The sequence below is a fragment of the Colobus angolensis genome, unplaced genomic scaffold, assembly GCF_000951035.1.
Source record: "Colobus angolensis palliatus isolate OR3802 unplaced genomic scaffold, Cang.pa_1.0 Scaffold155, whole genome shotgun sequence".
Lineage (NCBI taxonomy): Eukaryota > Metazoa > Chordata > Mammalia > Primates > Cercopithecidae > Colobus > Colobus angolensis.
Window position 1 is genome coordinate 821182 of NW_012114655.1, and position 5921 is coordinate 827102.

Below are 5921 nucleotides of genomic sequence, written 5' to 3' on the forward strand. Positions count from 1 at the left end.
CCCCCCTTTTTTTTAAACAAATAGTACCTGATATGCAGTATGTACACAATAAATATTTGAGTTGATGAATAAGTTTAATTTTTATTACACACATAATACGTTGTAGGAAAAACAATATTGAGATTAGCACATAGAATAAGCTCAAAAAATAAAAATCATCCATTGTCTTGTCAACCTGGAAATTACCATTGTTAACATTTTGATGTCTACACTTAACAGACCTTACAGATAATTAGTTTTTACAAAAATGGGAAGATATTATTTATACTGTTTGGTAGCCTGCTTTTTTGTAATGTATTCTGATCAGCTTTCCTTATCAGTAGACATTTCTATACTGTCATTTTAATGCTACATAGCATTCCATTGTGAGGATGTTCTATTGCTTATATAACCAGGCCCTTCTAACTTTTCACAAGTAGTGGGATTTCACATTAAACCGAGCAGGTATCAAGAAAAGTACAAGAAAAGTCTACCTAAGTTCCTTTCCTAAATGAGAAACCTTTATTTTTTTTTTTTATTATTGATTTATTATTTTCTTTTTAAACGGAGTCTGGCTCGTAGCCCTGGCTGGAGTGCAGTGGCGCAATCTCGGCTCACTGCAAGCTGCGCCTCCCGGGTTCACACCATTCTCCTGCCTCAGCCTCCCAAGAAGCTGGGACTACAGGCGCGCGCCACCATGCCCGGCTGATTTTTTGTATTTTTATAGAAACGGAGTTTCACCGTGTTAGCCAGGATGGTCTCAATCTCCTGACCTGGTGATCCGCCCGCCTGGGCCTCCCAAAGTGCTGGGATTAGAGGCGTGAGCCACTGCGCCCGGCCTAAATGAGAAACCTTTAATGATTATGCTTTCAAACAAATTGCCTGTTCTAATTTCTGCTTTGCTAGCTGCCATTCTCTTGAAGAGGCTTTTCAGCTCATTGTTGCTTAAAATATGGCCAGAATTAAGTACTACTTTGTGTGACTTTGCACCATCTTAATCTCTTTCAGCCTCATTTTTCTTTTCTGTAAAGTGAGATAATACCTCATAGGTGATTGTAGTAATTGACTAAAAGGTACAAATTATGGAGTAATAGATAATCAGAATGTTTATTCCCTTCAGTGATTGCCCATGGTTTTTCTGTAATGTTGATGCCACTTTAGAACTTACCACTGCCTCATTCCCAAGCTGCTACTGTAGTTTTGAAGGTGAGAGGGTTGTGGTGGCATTTTCGATTACAGATACTCCTTTACTTACAATGTGATTACATCCTGATTAAACCCACTGTAAATTGAAAGTATGTAAATTTCAATTTACAGTGGGGTTATCTGGACTTAATCGAGGAGCATGCTGAATATTCATCATGCTGTAAAGTTGGGAAATTGCACGACAGGCCATTGTGAGTCAGGGACCATCTGTATTGTGTATTTTTTCATTCATTGAGGATATTTTCCTTTATGTCTTTAAGCATGATTATAGCTGTCCTGAAGTTTCTAGTTGATTCTTTCTTCTTGAAAATGTGTTTTCCTTTTTTCTTTGTTTCCCATATGTTGAACAATTTTGGGTTGTATGCTGAATTTTGTGAATGATAATGTTGTAGAGGTTCTAGATCCTGTTTTATTCCTCCAAATAGTGTGTTTTGTTGTTGCTATCCATATGCCTTGTGGGCAGCAGATCAAATATTGGTTCTGTTCTTTTAGCTAGGTTCCTTGGAGTCTGCAGCATGTACGTGCATGGTTCAGGGTTCAGCCAGAGATTTCCGTAGAATTTATATACCAAATGTATAGGGCTCCCTCCCCCTTTCTGACTCTTCCTTTTCTGGGATTTCCCACGTTACCATGTCTGTTGTTGTTCCAAACTCTAAGTGAGGCCTGCCTTCAGGCTAAAAGATATAAAGGAAAAACAAAAACCTCATTGGCTTTTTATGCATGTAGACTCCCCTTCTGTGTCTGCCTGTTTGGTTGTTCCCCAGTGCCTTCAGAAAGCTTTTGTTTTTATAAAATATTTTGTCCAGAGTTTATAGTTATTATTCAGTGGTTTGCTCTGACAGTGTCTACTTATTAGCCATACTAGAAGTATGTCATGTTGTGTGGTGGCACTTTTCTTTCCAAATTTTAAGTTTTGTACAATGAAATGTTTTTCCTATTCCATTAGAGATTTTTTTTTTTTTTTACAAATTTTAAGATTTTATTGATTTAGGGGCCAAACAAAGCAGCATTTGGTCAGTTAAGAAAGGCACCTCATTGAAAATAATACATCACAGTGCTGTTGAGTGATCCCAGTCAAAGGATTTGATAATGGAAAGGACAATCTTTGGATGACAAAGGTTAGGACACTTGCTCATTTATTTAAAAGAATCCCTTCACACACTGGAGATAAAAGAAGGCAAGAGCATAGGATTGTGGCATGTGCTGGGTAGCTGTGAGAGGTTACTCATGAGAGTAGGTAGCCTGGTAAATCAGCGGTAAGTCAGGGGAAGGGAATCAGCCTCCTTTCCATTCCATTTCCTTCCCCCTCCCCTTGATTCCAGTACGCTTGATTTGTTGAGCCACCATCCCTATGAATACACCTTACATCTCTTTCAAATGTGGAGACGGTTTTTTGATCTTACAGTGTGTGGAACCAGGGTCAGTAATCAAAGCCTCCCTGTTGCAAGCTATAGACACACGGGACAACAATTTGATTTCCTGTACTCTTGGTCTGGAACCCATGGGGTTCTGAGAGAAAAGCTGAGGTCTTAGTGCACTGGCTTTAAAAAATATTTTCACCAGTCCAGAGTAAATGAAAACCCGATTCCTTAGAAATAATACTGTATCTCTCTATTTCTACCCCCACCCTCCAAGCATGGTATTTTTTTAAAAAATTTATTTTTCCCTTACACTTTAAAAACTCCCACCTTAATTTTTCCCTTACATTTTAAAAACTCCCACCTATGCATAAAAGAAACTGCCACACTACAATAACACTGCTGTTGTTCCCAGTATTCCTCTGAGCCCCTCACCAGCCCTCCCTCACCATCCTCACCCTGACCACTCTTCCCTTCTGCCCAGCACCTAAGAGCAGGGATCACGCCGCGGGGTGATGAGCAGTGGTGTAGTCTCGCCTGGCCTTCTGATACTAGGATGTGGCTTAGGAGAAGACTGCTAGGATGCTTGCGAACACATCAGGGGTCTGGGATGCATCGATAGCAGAGTGGATCCCCCGTTTCCTGTAGTACTCTATGAGTGGGGTGGTTTGAGTGTGGTAGGCTTGCAGGCAGATTTTCAAGGCCTTCTCGTTATCATCTGGTGACGAATCAAGGGTTCCCCAGTGATGTCATCTTTCGTGGGCTCTTTTGGAGGGTTGAACTCCTCATGGTAGGAACGGCCCCTCTTGGGGTGAATCAGCCTTCCTGTGATTCTTTGGATCAGCAGAGTCTGGGATGCTGAATTCAGTCACAGAATCAAGCTTCTCTTTCCGCGTCTCCAGGAGGTCATCGAGCATTTCTGCCTGCCTCACAGTCCGAGGGAAGCCATCCAGAAGAAAACCATTTTTGTACAAGGGGGTCCCCAAATTCTTCTCAGTGAGTTCCACTACCATTTCATCACTCACCAGTTTCCCAGCATCCATAGTTGCCTTCAGCTTTATTCCTAGCTCTGCGCCAGAAGCCACCATGGCCCTCAGCATGTCCCCAGTAGCCATATGGCAGACACAGAAGTTTTCAGCCAATCTGGGTGCCTTTACCGGCCCCGGGAGGCCCCAGCAGCACGGCCCGGATGCCTTTAGGATACTCAGGCTCTGCCGCTGGCACGCTGGGAGCTATGTCCGCCGAAGTCTCTCACTCTCCATTAGAGATTCTTAAACTTGATTTTGTTATTTCCCAGTGTGTTTCCATTGTGGCTCAGAGGACTCTGCAGATGTTAGTGTAGGAAAAACACCCCAAAACATTTAGTTTTTTATTCCTGCTGTAACAAATTTCCACAAACTTTGTGGCATAAAACGTCACATTTTTTACCTTGCAGTTCTGTAGGTTAAAAGTGACACAGGTCTCAGTGGGCTAAAATTAAAGTGTAGGCCGAGCTTCATTCGTTTTTGAAGGCTCTAGAGGTGAATCTCTTTTCTTGGCTTTTCCAGCTCCTAGAGGCTGCTGCTCTTGATCCCTTCTTTCATCTCCAAACCCCGCAAAGGCAGGTCTAGTTCTTACATACATCACTTTGACCCTGCTTCTGGCATTCATCACATATCCTTCCTTACAAATCATCCACTTGGTAAGAATGCTGTGATTGATGACATTGGGCCCACGTAGATAATCTAGGATAATCTCCCTATTTTAAGGTTGGCTGATTAGCAGCCTTGATTCTCCTTTGTTGTGTAAACTAATATTCACAGGTTTCCAGGATTAGGATGTGGTTATCTTTGGGAGACCATTATTCTGCCTGCTATAGCCATAAATTAGCAGTTTAAGGAGAGAGAGAATGAACAAACTTTATGCAGTGAGGTTCAGTAGGCCTTTTTATTAGAGACGCAAACTCAGTTTCCGTTTCAAAGTTATAAATAGTTGGCTTTCCCTTCTCTTTGGGCACTGTTTAGTACCTTAGTGCTCAGTACATTGAGTAATAAATTATAAGTCTATTGACCATGGTGTATAACCTATTAAGTGAAAGTCAGTCTGATTTTCCAATGGGGAACCTTGTCAGTAGTTTTTGAATCAGTTCAGGAAGCATGTTATAAACCAGTTGTAGGAAATGTCTTTCATTCAACAAAACATTAAAGACAGTTTACACACATTTTGGTTAGGGGGAAGGTGGCTTTATCTGTGGGATATTTTGCTAGGTGTTACCCCGTTTTATATGTAAGATATATGAAGATTGCTGGACAAGTAAATGCCCAAGATCACATAGTAGTAAGGGCTGGGTTTATTTGCAAGTCCTGTTTTGTTTTGTTTTGTTTTTAATCTACCTTTCTGAAGTTGCTCAAACAATTGAAGTTGCTAAGGGAAATCACTATGTATGGTGAAGATTTTAATTTAATAGGCACTCTAATAATAAAAGGTGTACCAGTGTAAGCATACTAGGGAAATGATTTCACTTTGCTTAGGGAAAAGAGATGGAGGTTTAGGGGCTTTAAAGGGGTAAGAGGAGGAGGTTAACCTTGGTCATGATGGATGAGTGGAAGGTGTAAGTTGAGATAATGCCGTAGGTATAGCTAGTTACATATACAAGGACGGTGAAGTGCGTGAGATGAGACCGAACCCCAGGTCCACTGGATGGGCATTTCATTTCCATAAATTATTCTTGTCCTTAGAACAACTGGTTGTTGCTTGTATCCATGTGGGATTTTAGATCTTTAAAGAATGTGTATCTTTAATGTATGGTCAAGATGGCTGGAATCATTAATGTTATCTTAATCTGTAATGGACAGTGCCTGTAATACCTGGGCTGTTCGTGCAGCTTTTCTATAATATAAAATTTAGCCAAATTATATTTGTTAATTCTCTCATAGTATGGTAAAAATTACTTACATTTTAACCTGAATTAACATTTTTAGCTAAGTTACTAATGGAATTTTACTTGGAGGATGTTTGTAAAAGTCCTCCTATGTCTATCTGAAAATACAGCAAAACTTAAATTTTAGTGGTTAAGGCATGTACTTAAGTCAGGAAAATCTGTATGTGTCATTTCATTTATTTAGCTGTGTGATCTAGGGAAAGTTTTCCCCCCTTCTTTGAGCCTTAATTTTCTCACCTGTAAAACAAGATAATAATACCTACTTGGTAGGCTTGATGAGAGGATTAAATGAATTATAGTGTAGATTTGTAAAGTTTATACCATGAAATCTGACATAGAGTAAGCATTGTATTTATGATTATTGTTGAAATAGATTTCACAATTATTAACCCAGCATCAACTTTGTTGAAATAAAATGCACTGAAAAACTTCTGTTTTTCAGGAATTTTTTTTTTTTT

General features: G+C 39.9%; 1 protein-coding gene and 1 pseudogene across 2 annotated transcripts in view; one reads left to right on the forward strand and one right to left on the reverse strand.

Moving 5' to 3' along the window:
* Nucleotides 1–5921, forward strand: part of NDUFV2 (NADH dehydrogenase (ubiquinone) flavoprotein 2, 24kDa) — a 43498-nt gene that overhangs the window by 2101 nt on the left and 35476 nt on the right. The gene's annotated exons all lie outside the window — the stretch shown is intronic.
* On the reverse strand, nucleotides 2145–3797 carry LOC105507894 (annotated as a pseudogene). Its single transcript, XR_001001174.1, has 2 exons — nucleotides 2908–3797; nucleotides 2145–2873 (listed from the first exon to the last, which is right to left on the reverse strand). The product of XR_001001174.1 is annotated as an adenylate kinase 2, mitochondrial pseudogene (transcript).